Here is an 11674-nt window from a genome sequence, read left to right on the forward strand (position 1 = left end):
ATAACAGGTCCATAGGTATAAGTTGTCAAACTTTCAAAAGATTGATTGATATAACTGAAGAAGTTTACCAGATTACATCTGGGTCTCAACTTGGTAAGACTGGTATATATTTAGTGAAACTTTACCTTCATCCTTGCTTTCCTTCATTTATTTGCTCAAGAGTTCATAGGTAAGTTTAACTCTAATGAATTATTACATACTACTTGGAACCAAACCTAGAAAAAGTAAATTTTGAAGAATGTTTAATCTTTGTCTTGGAAAAGAAATATAGAAGGGTGTAGGTTTCTAGGAGAACTATAAGATAGTTCCAATATAGAATAAGCAAAGAAATGAAGAACTGTCCTGAGATTTCAGTGGATAAATAGGCCTAAGGAGCAGAATGTTATGGTCAGTGAACTAGAGAAAGGCATAGATTAACCAGAAAGAAATGTGTCTAAGTTTTGTGCATCTTTGTGTATTTTTAGTCTATGGTTCATGCTAACTTACTTCAAAATTTCCATGCTTTCTTATTGCACTTACATTAACAATTTAACTCTTTATTGTGGCCTAAAAAGTGTCCTTTACTTGCTCTTCTTTCTTTCCTGACCTTTCAAACCACTTGTATGTCTCTGTGATTCAACTGCATCTCTAGTCTCTCTCCTCCTCTAATGTTACCATGATGTTTATTCACTCAGTGGATGGTAAATATTTTTCTTCATCTGGGAACTTTTTCCAATTCTGCTGTTCTAAGTTTTTAAGCATCCTCTACATTTCAATTTAAGAAAGCTGCCTTTGAACTTTACAAATTAAATTCCACTTCTATTATTCTTTAACAGGAGTATCCCTATGTAGTGTATGTATTATCGCAATTGTAGTACAAGAGAAGTTAAACATTGTTTTAAGTTGAATTTCTGAGAAGTGGGTCTGAAGTGGGTATGGACTGTTACTCAGGTTTTTTGAGAACAGTGGGAATGAGGAAGGCAAGATAGGAAAGGATAACAACAACAAAACAGAGCAGCTTCAATCTCTTCTGACAATGTGCAGTACAAATACTGCCACAAAGTTCGTCCTACTTTCTCACAAGGGGGCAGCTTTTTGTAACTCTTTCAGCCAGCATTGGGCACTGAGCAAGGTCTGCCTGGGGTATCATGGATTCCTGAGCTGGTTGAGTCCAGTACAGCCTGGAGCATTGCTCTGAGATTAGAACAGCTGTGTGTAGTTATCAGCCAACAATCAGAGCACAGAAAGGGAGGAAGGATGCTGGCACGAACTGTAAAAGATGTTCTACCTAGGTGAGGCACCAACAGCATTCACTATAGTGTGTCCAGTTGTCCATTTTGGTCATGAATACCTTTATCTATAGACTGCAAGTTCCATGAAAGCAAGCATGGTGCCTGATTTGATTTGGCATGCTACTGTGCACATGCTACTAAAGATGGGCACACAAGAATTAGTTATATACCTTCTTCAGTGCTTGCGTTCATGTCTGCAGTCAAAAAATGTGTAAATTGTAGTAAGTCAAGAATTAAAATTTAAAACACCCTGGACATAGAAAGACAGCTGATCCATCTTCAAATCATTGCCTACAAAACCAGTAACATACAATTCACATGTCTTCACCTAAATACATATGTTTAACCATAGAATTTCATAAGTGAAAGAGGCATTAGAGATATTGGGTCCAATTCTCCCATCAACATATGCTTTACATTTCTCTACAAAGTCTGTATTTTAAACAAAATGACCCTTCCTCATACCTTCTAGTAATGGGATACTCATAACTTTTCTAACGTCTATTCTTCCACTGATACAATTCTTATTTCTAAGACCTAATATAAAAAAAATCCTAATTCCCAAAGGTTAGTCACTCTTGATTTTACTGTATTAGTAATCCTGACAGCAAATAGTGACTAACTCTTAATATTGAATTTTAGCTTAGAGCAAATTCTATGAATTTTATCTCACCTTAATATAATTAGCTCACTTAATCAATGTTTTATCAACCTGCACACATCAAAAAGAGCAAATGTGAAACTTAATGAGAGATAATTTAACCAAACAGAAGTAAATGTATTTGTTCCTGGAAAACAATGTAAGATGGTGTCATTAGGGATGGGAATATAGGGTATATGTCTCTTATTACCATCTTGCACAAATGGGACACCTTACTAATGTGGTATGGCATTTCACTGCTTTACCCAGATGTGACAGGTCTTCCTCATAATAGTTTGCCATTGAATCACCAATAGTCAATCACCATTGGCAATTGCGATAGATCCTCACAGATCTCTGCTGAGCATAAGCCCCACCTGGGCCTGTTGCTAGCTAGTAAGCTTTTTAAATATTAAAATTGGAATTTGTACATATACCAAACAACTGAAGAAGAAACACACAAATTGGGTTGATGCACATAATTAAAAAGTATATAGTAATGAGGATGAAGAAATAATAATTGTGTATTACAGGTCAGTATAAGAAATCCTGCTTAGATCAGCTCTTGGGTAAAGTAATGGGAAGGAGCAGGATTGAACCAAAAGAGATGCCAAGCTTTGACACAATCCCAACAGATTTTTCTACCAACATTACAAAGGCTTTTGAAGAAAAGAGAATGGTCTATCATGATTTCTGGACTTGAGGCAAGAGGTTTGACTTTATGTACTCCTCAGTTTATCAGTCATTAGATGCTGGTCAGCTGTAGGGTGGCCAAGACCTCATGCACAACAGTTTTCCTCCCTGAATCAGCTTCAGAAGGGAGCTGAGAGCAGAGGGCTGTCTTCAGGCATTGCTCCCAGCATGTGAGGTAATAAGTCCTCACTTCTAGAGGGATTTCTGAATGTGGGTAGGAGATCATAATGTCCACCAGACACATACAACAATGCAAACCAATCTCACAAACAGGCATCAGGTACAAATGAGAAATTAGTTTATAATTCTATTTGTGTAAAATATATGAAAGAAAACTCATCATGCAGTGATAGAATCCAGGTTAGTGATTCCTGTTGAAGGTGAGTATGCAAGAGAAATTATTTGTATCATTCCCTTTCTTGGTCCCAGTGCTGAGCACATGGTGCACGCAGTGAGTATGTGAGCATCGTTTGAGCTGCATACCCAGGATTAGTAAACCTTTCCAGGTGTATCTCTCAGGGTAAGGTGGGAACACTTTTAGTAGAGAGACAGAATATACTGGCTTTACAAAAAAAAAAGCTTATCTATCAATCTATGTAGCTATGATCTATCATCTATCAATAATGTGTTTATGGACCTATTGGGGATAAAAAGTACAGTATTTCTTTTATTTCTGCTTTTCACTGACATATTTTAAAAAACAATGTTTGCAATGCTTTCTATATTTATGCATTTTTCATTCTTAGACACAGCCAAACTAGGAGTTTTTGCCCTACTTACTGGGTTTTTTTCCCATCTATTTTCTATTTTAAAGTAGGTCAATATCACAGCTGAGGAAAACTACACAGGATTAGGAGGTGTTCTAATTGAAAAGATGATCTCCAAACCCCTGAGATACATTTATCCTTTAAATACCATCTAGGAGTAAATATGTAAAAGGGAGACCTTTGAATATTAAAGATGTGAATAAAGTCCTGCATTCACTTTTATGAATTCGGAAATCAAAATACACATGTATAATTTTGCAAACATACAAACATACGCATATTTTTTTAAAAAAATTATTTTTCACTGAGGATTAAACCCAGGAGCACTCTACCACTGAGTTACATCCTCAGTCCTGCTTTATTTATTTTTTTTTTTAATTTTGAGACAGGGTCTCACTAAGTTGCTGAGACTGGCCTCAAAATTGCAATCCTCCTATTTCAGCCTTCCAAGTGACTGGAATTTCAGACATGCTCCACTACACCAAGCATTTTAGAGTCTGCATAGACACTGGACAAAATAAGAAGAATATGATTTATAGTTTCTGCTGTTGAACAGCTTTTATTCCAAAAGGATAGATGGATGCATAAGAGATAATTATAATATCTCAGAGAATCTTAAAGTTTACTGACCCTTAACAGGAGAAGGGGGCTGTTGCTGACATCTGTGTTAATATCAAAATATCATATTAACTCTCCAAGAGGTCAAGCCATACTGCAAGGACATCATCTATCTAGGATATAAATTTGTACCTAGTCTTGTCACACTCTCAGCTAAAACATACACACACACAAACATACACACAATGAAATCTATTTGAGAAAAAAAATGGTTCAAATAGCAGAACCTTGTTAATACAATCACAGTAGGCCCACATATTCTTTAATACTCTTGTATGTTTTCTTCTGCAGCTGTCCTTTGAAAATGCTCACCAAGCCCCTATTTTGATGGTCCTGCTATCTAAATCCTATTTATATTAAATTAATTGATGATCTTTAACAAGCACAAAGCTCATTTACTGACAATCTCATCATCAATAATGATGGGGAATATTGCTAATGATCAACAAATTCTCAGTTACCCCAAACATACTTCCAAAATTTTTCTGAATTCAGTACTCTAACCACACACAGCCCATTGATCAATGCTGGCTTATAATATGCCACATTTTAACTAGTGTTACCTTCAGGGACTCAATAAGTAGTTGAGAATAAATTAGAAATGGGTTGTTAAATGGCATATATTTCCATGCTGGAAATAACACTTTTAGAAGCCAGGATATTTGGTGTCCTTGCAGTATGGCTTGACCTCTTGGAGAGTTAATATGATATTTTGATATTAACACAGATGTCAGCAACAGCCCCCTTCTCCTGTTAAGGGTCAGTAAACTTTAAGATTCTCTGAGATATTATAATTATCCAGGATTTTTTATTTTAGAGGAGTATATTTTGCAAATATTTTTAAGTTATGCTTTACCATTTTGTAAATATTTACCATATGTCAGCACTGTGTACCTCCTGGAGAGACAAAGATGAATAAGGATATGCCCATGACCTTGAAGAATTCACAGTCTCACAAGTGAGAAAATAAACAACTAATTTCTAGACAATGATTTGGGAATGGATATTGGTAAGGCATGTGGTATAATAGGCACTTTCCTCTGTCAAAGGGTAAAGGTCTTATTAAAATCCTTATGAGACACTTTATAGAGGTTGCCCCTAAACTATCTAAGACATTAGTTTAGAAAAGAATGAAAGAGAGAGAAAGAAGTCTAGGTTGGGCCTGCAGACAAAAGAGGAATAAGGCCAGTCACACATTCAGGAAAACTAGAATTGCAAAATGCTTTCGTGATTCTATGGTTTTATATTCAGCGTAAGACTTGAGAAGTCACTTTATTTAAAGCTCCGATTCCATGTCAAAATAGTATTCCAACTTCCTTCCCCTGGACAAGTTGTATTTTTTCCAGTTGCTGAAAAATTACATTCTATAGCTTTCTTTCTCCAGTATTGACAAATGGTTAAATGGAAAGGGAGGTCAAAAAAGAAAATCAATGCAATTTTACAGTCCTCATTACTAGGTCAACCATGTCTTCACTGTGCATACTCAAGCTGGTTTCCTTGCTCTGAGTAAGGCTTTTAAAAGGTTGCTTGCTGGCTGAACTGTCAGCTCAGGGGGAGAAAAATTAGTTTTCTAAATTTATCTACACTACAAAAAAGTAAAGTAAAACTTCATGTACAGCATTTCTGATTCTATTTTTGATTATTGTCATTACTACTAAACCAAATAGGAGGCAGTGTTTGGTCATTTCCATTTAAAGTTTTTAAAAATGTAAAAATTTGCAGCTAGAAGAGTCTTTGGGGGATCATCCATGTCAAATATGCCTTCTTCCTTTATTTTACAAAAATGGAAATTGTGGCCCAGAGAAGTCAAGTGACTTGCCCAAGGTGACAAATTAAGCTAATGACTGAGTTTGGTCATAATAAAATGTTTTCAGAAGCCCAGACATTTAAATCTGCAGAGCCAGGTGGATAGTTTATTTCAAATTACAATTAGTTATTCCTTTAAAAAGAAAGGTATTTTATATTAAAACTTTTGTATTACTCTATTATTATACCTATTTATTTGTACCTATCTCTTTGCCTCAAGTGTGTGTTTGGGTGGCAATATCAGTTTTCATTCTTTGAAAGTAGCATCCCACAATGCCGTGGTTCTCAGCACTAGCAGCAGGTTAAAATCACTTGGGGAGATTTAAAGAAGAAACAATGTTCAGACTCCACTCCTCAGAGTTTCTAACTTAATTGTTCTGAGATGGGATGCTTGCATCTCTATATTTAAAGTCCCCCTAGGTGATTTTAATGCCAAGTCAGGTTGAAGAGTAACTGCTCTGACCTAGCATCGCAATGGAGATCCCACTATCCACAAAACTCCTCATATTTGTGAGCTATCAAAACTGGTAATTATTTTATATTTTCTGCACAATGACTAATATTTAATTTAATCAAATTTAGTTTTAAAATACATACTATGTCACAATGATAAACAACACTTGCTATGAAAAAATATGATAGAACCAAAACAATACTGTTAAATATTGGCTAGATGCCTTTGCCTGTCTGAGATGTTGATACCGAAGTCTGCTTCTATGTTATATTCATAAGTTAGCACTTATTAAGGGAATGTTAAAGGTTGTCACATGATCAAGGCATTCTTCTTGATAAAAACGAATGGATTGTTTGATTAAATATGACAGAAATTTGTTTTAAATGCCTAGTCTTTACAATTGAAAATCATTTCATTTAATATCAGTGGTAAATGTCCCTTACATGGAGAAATCATGTTTTGACCTCTAGGAGGATATTTATTTCTTTATTTATGAAACTATAAATATAGCAGGACAATTTACCTTGTGTCATTCAGTCATTCTGCTCTCAGTTGGGAAATAGGTCACTTTAACTCTGGAAGGTGGAGGCCTCCTTCTCCAGGTATAATTCCCTGGGCAGGTGGCTTCAGGTTTTAGAGGACCCCATGACAAAACCTGGTTTGACCTATCCATTCCCATTTCTTCTTTGTTTCCCCAATGTCCCCCAAAATACTCACTAGAGGTGTCAGGATTATGTAAATTGGTTCATAGCTAGGTTTTAAGAATTCTGGGAAGGGTTTGAATCTAGGAAATGAAAGGTCCTCTGACCTTGTAGGAAGTAAGGCAAGCAAGTTTCAATCAGGACAGGTACCTCTTATAACAGTGGGAACATTTCCCATAACTACATTTCCTTTACAAACTTCCCATCATGATGAACTGCTGGCCAACCAGATGTTCCAACTCTTGTACTTATTGAAATACGCATGCTTCACTAGGACACGCAAGCAGGACTACTTTTATGAAAGAGGAGAGTCTCACACCGTAACTATTGTTTCTCTTTTTTTCTTCCTAAATATATACATCGGTGTGAGTGTGTGTATATGAACACACCATGAACCATGTTTAGCACATATTCTGTAACTAGTTTACAGTAGTACCATCTGTAAGCAGATCTGGGGACACTAAGGACAAAGAGTGGAAGTGTTTACATCACTTTGGGGCTAAATTAAAGTGATAGTGTTCTCGGCTAAGACACAGGAAAAGGCAAGTTATTTATGGTAAATTTGATCTATGAGTCAAAAATAAGAAGAGAATTTTTATCCTAATACTAAGTCATGCTATCCAAATAATTATAACCCACTAACATGTTACCCTAGGGAAATGGAAAATATGTTTTGTCAGTGGAGTAATGTCTGTAGTATATAAAATTTAAACTAAAATGAGAGTATTCTCACTAAAAATAAGAGATGCCACTTTCAAATATTTGTGTATAATAATGGAAAGTATAGGGATTATCTCTTAAGGACCTGGCTTTGCTGAAGAATGCATATGTATGAAATATAGTCTTGCAATTATGTGAAAATTCTTTCACTTGGACAAAAAGCAGGTCTGTAACATGAAGAAAAGCAACTGTGTTTTTGTTTCTTATGAAGAAATTGCATTGCATCAACAATGCTCTTTCCTCTTTCTCCTTGCTGTCTTCCTCCGAAATCCCCTTATCCTCTTCAGACTTCTGATAGACAGACACAAATTGAATTACCACCCCCCCCCAAAAAAAAAGAAAAGAAAAAGAAAAAAGAAAAAAAAAATCCTTTTAAACCTAGGCACCAATAACCTCTCTCATCAAACACTGTCTCGCTACTGCCATCTTGTGGGCAGGATGCAACCATGCAGTTCTGGCCAAATCAAGGACACCAAGTGGGTATTTTCCCAGGAGTCACAGTCAGAACCTGGAAACCCATAGATCTCAAAAGGAGTCACAAAGACCTCCAGGGGCTCGCCTTCTATAGAGTGGCATCTCCTGCTTCATATCTATAGTAGATATTTAGAAGTTAAACAAATATTTATTATACGTCAAGAAATAGTACATGTAACAATTTTCCATCGTATTAAATCCATTATATTCACTATAATATAATAATTTGATGAGATAGACTATCATAAGTTATTTTCAAATACTGGGAGGCATTATGCCCAAATATTGCTTATGGTTTAATGGGGATCATAAGAAAAGCGACTGTTATTTTTCATTCCTATAATTTCTTCATACCACTCATCTTCACTTCTTCTCAATTTGGCTTTTCATTTTGCTTATTATATATAGGAATATGTGTGTGTCTGTGTGTGTCTGTGTGTGTGTGTGTGTGTGTGTGTGTGTGAACCTATGTATAAATCAGGCAATTTAAACTTAACTACAGTAATTTACCTAGGGAAAAAACAATATACTGATTCCCTTTGGCCAATTGAAAACATGAATCCATTGTCCTGAAATTCTCACTACTCCCTATGCCTTCAGCAAAATCTAGAGGCTGGAATCCCATTACACAAGTTAAACTCTGTAGCAAGGTTTCTTAAAGGTATGTCATTGGCACTTGGAGCAGGATATCTTTGTTGTGTTCTTGGTGGTGGTGAAGAGGCTGACCTTTGCATAGTAGGATATCAGGCAGCATCCTAGCTTCTAGCTTCTACCTACTAGATGTCAATCACCCTTTCCCTCCTAGTAAGACAGCCAAAAATGTCACCACACTTTGCCATACGCTTTCGGGTGGGGATGTGGTGGGTGGTGAGTCATAGTCGGTTGAAAATCATTGCCCTTAGGCACTAAAGTGCCAGCTGTTTTCATAATAAGCCTGTTCTAGTCCTTATTTTCATGAGCTCTTCTTAATGTTTTTACTCACATCTTTCTCTCCCCTCCAATGCAGAAATGCTTCAAAAGTTCTTGAAAATCTGTAAGTACCCATAGTTCTTTAATACTTAATCTTTGATTTTATGTTCTTGGAATATTTTTCTCCCTTATTAGACATAAATTTCTTATTACCTAAATAATGCTTCTTCGATTTTTTTCTCCTCTATAGATCAGCATTTCCCACATTTGCCAAAATGTGTTCTGTGGTGTTCTGACACTGGTTATTTGATATTCATAAGTTATGTGTGTGTGTGTGTGTGTGTGTGTGTGTGTGAAGATTCTTACAGAGTTGGAAGAGGGACAAAATGTATTCCCAATATGGATTTTCACATGTACATTAAGATAGCAAAAGTTAAAGGAGTTTCTCCTTTTATTTAATTTGAATGTTTAGTGGGTACTGCTTCTCTTAAATGATTTTAATGCCTCAATAAATAAATATACAGTTCAGAGAGCTTTGTTGTGTTAAACCATCCTCAGTTCAATCTTCATTCTCTTGGTTTTTGAAAAGTTAGGACAGCCTTTCATTTAATCCCACAGTAATTTTATATGCCACTGACCAGGGAGGCTGAGCGAACGTTAACCCTGATCACTGATAGCACAAGACAGGTTTTGAACTGTGATTCAGTGTGTTGAAGGCTCTAAAGTCACGAGTGAAGTGGAGACAGAGCAGATATGGGTATGAAATTCAAGAGGAAACCTGACATTCTCCTCCATGTGAAAAGAAAAAATGTGCAGATCATGGTGTTGTGGGAAAAGGACTGAGACTGGTGTCTAGGTAACAGTTTTTGATTAAAAATCTAAGTATGTTTGGGTTGATTTTAGAAAATCTTTACGAGAGTTTTGCCATCTCTCACAAAGAGATTGGAAAGTTTAATTTTTAAACTTTTCTGAACTTGTATATCCTTTGACCATATACTGAATGCTGGCAGAATTGAGAAGGAAGTCTAGTTGACTGGCATGATTCTGTACATGATTTTGTTCAGGCTTTCAATCTTTCTGAAGTACTGAATGGTATGTTCTGTGCTTGTGGGGGGATCCACTTTACTTGAAATAAAGGGTACTTGTGGGCAGATATTAGAGAGAGAGGTTGTGGATAGAGGAAACCCTAAGGAGATGTGGTATTTGCAGGTGCCGAATGAGTTCTGAATTGGCAGGATACAGGGGAAACTTGGAAAGCAACTATTTTTATCTTCCAGAACTCTCATCTCTCCATTTACATGTGCAACCTCCATTTCTTACCTATACTTACTTTGAAAAATATGCATTGGCTAATAATATTAAAGTGGAAGTCACTAATGCTAGCTTAAAGGGAGATTTATTATGTCAAATTAAGAATAAAGCTTTAAGCTGCAAGGGAAAACTACTTCTGGTGGATTCTGGAAGTAAATAGAAAAAATATGTTTGAAGCAGAAAAATTCTGTTCTACTGCTCAGACCAGGAATTATAACATAGGGAGAAAATGTCTATATATCCTGTGTTTGTTTAGGATGCAACCCCTGTTTCTATTTCCACCCCAGGACTTAGAAAATAGGACAGAATACGTCTATGGTGTCACATGCAATTATTACCCTGGTGAATTGCTAATGAAACAACTAGAGCTCCAAAGAAACATTTTAAATAAAACCCAAGAATACATCAGATCTTCACAAATTGCTGTTATAAATTAATAAATACATACACAGTCATGCGAAAATGAAAATGAACTCTGCAAGCAAGCCCCGGGCAGACTCTCTGAGGTACAGAGGATGAGGCAAGCATCATCCTAGAAGTCACAGGGCTCATTGGTGCAGGGGTGAAAGATTTGAAGAAAGGAGGACATAAGTTCTGTTTCACAGGGAAAGACACAGGGTTGGGAACACAAAAGGTAGAACCTGTAGTTCTACCTGTAGTGTGTGCAATCCATTCTCAGGAATGGGCCAAACTGGGTTTGGAAAGACAGCCAGGAGTTTCCTAGGCAAAAGAGGAAAAAGAAGAGCTCAGATAATGAAAACAGTTTAATAAAAGCAAGCAGGTGGAAAAGAAGATTGAGAGAAAGGAGAACTGTTCTGGGGGAAGACAAGATACCAGAAATTGTTTCCTAAAATATGTAGCTGCAGAGTGAATTTCGTCTTTAATATTATTTGAAGAAACCTTTGCAATTTAAAGTATAGTTCCTAGACTTTTATAACCAAATACATAGAAGTCCCTAAGTGAACCAGTTAAAAATTAAGTAAACAAGGAAACCACACAAGATTATGTCTCAATGTTTTTGTTCTGATATTTTCTATTGGTGCATTATATTTGCACATATTGATGGGATTTGTTGTTACATATTCACACACACACACACACACACACACACACACACACACACACACAATGTAACTATATAATTTGACCAATATCACTTCCAAGGATTTACCTCCTCCCTCCTGTCTCTCAACCCTTGGTTCTTTTTCTCTATGATCTCCCTGATTTATAGGAGATCTTCTTCCACCTTTGTTTTACTGTTTCCTATCTAGTTTCTGCATATGGGAGAAAACCTAGGACCTTAACCTTCT

Source organism: Sciurus carolinensis, chromosome 16, assembly GCF_902686445.1.
Source record: "Sciurus carolinensis chromosome 16, mSciCar1.2, whole genome shotgun sequence".
Classification (NCBI taxonomy): domain Eukaryota; kingdom Metazoa; phylum Chordata; class Mammalia; order Rodentia; family Sciuridae; genus Sciurus; species Sciurus carolinensis.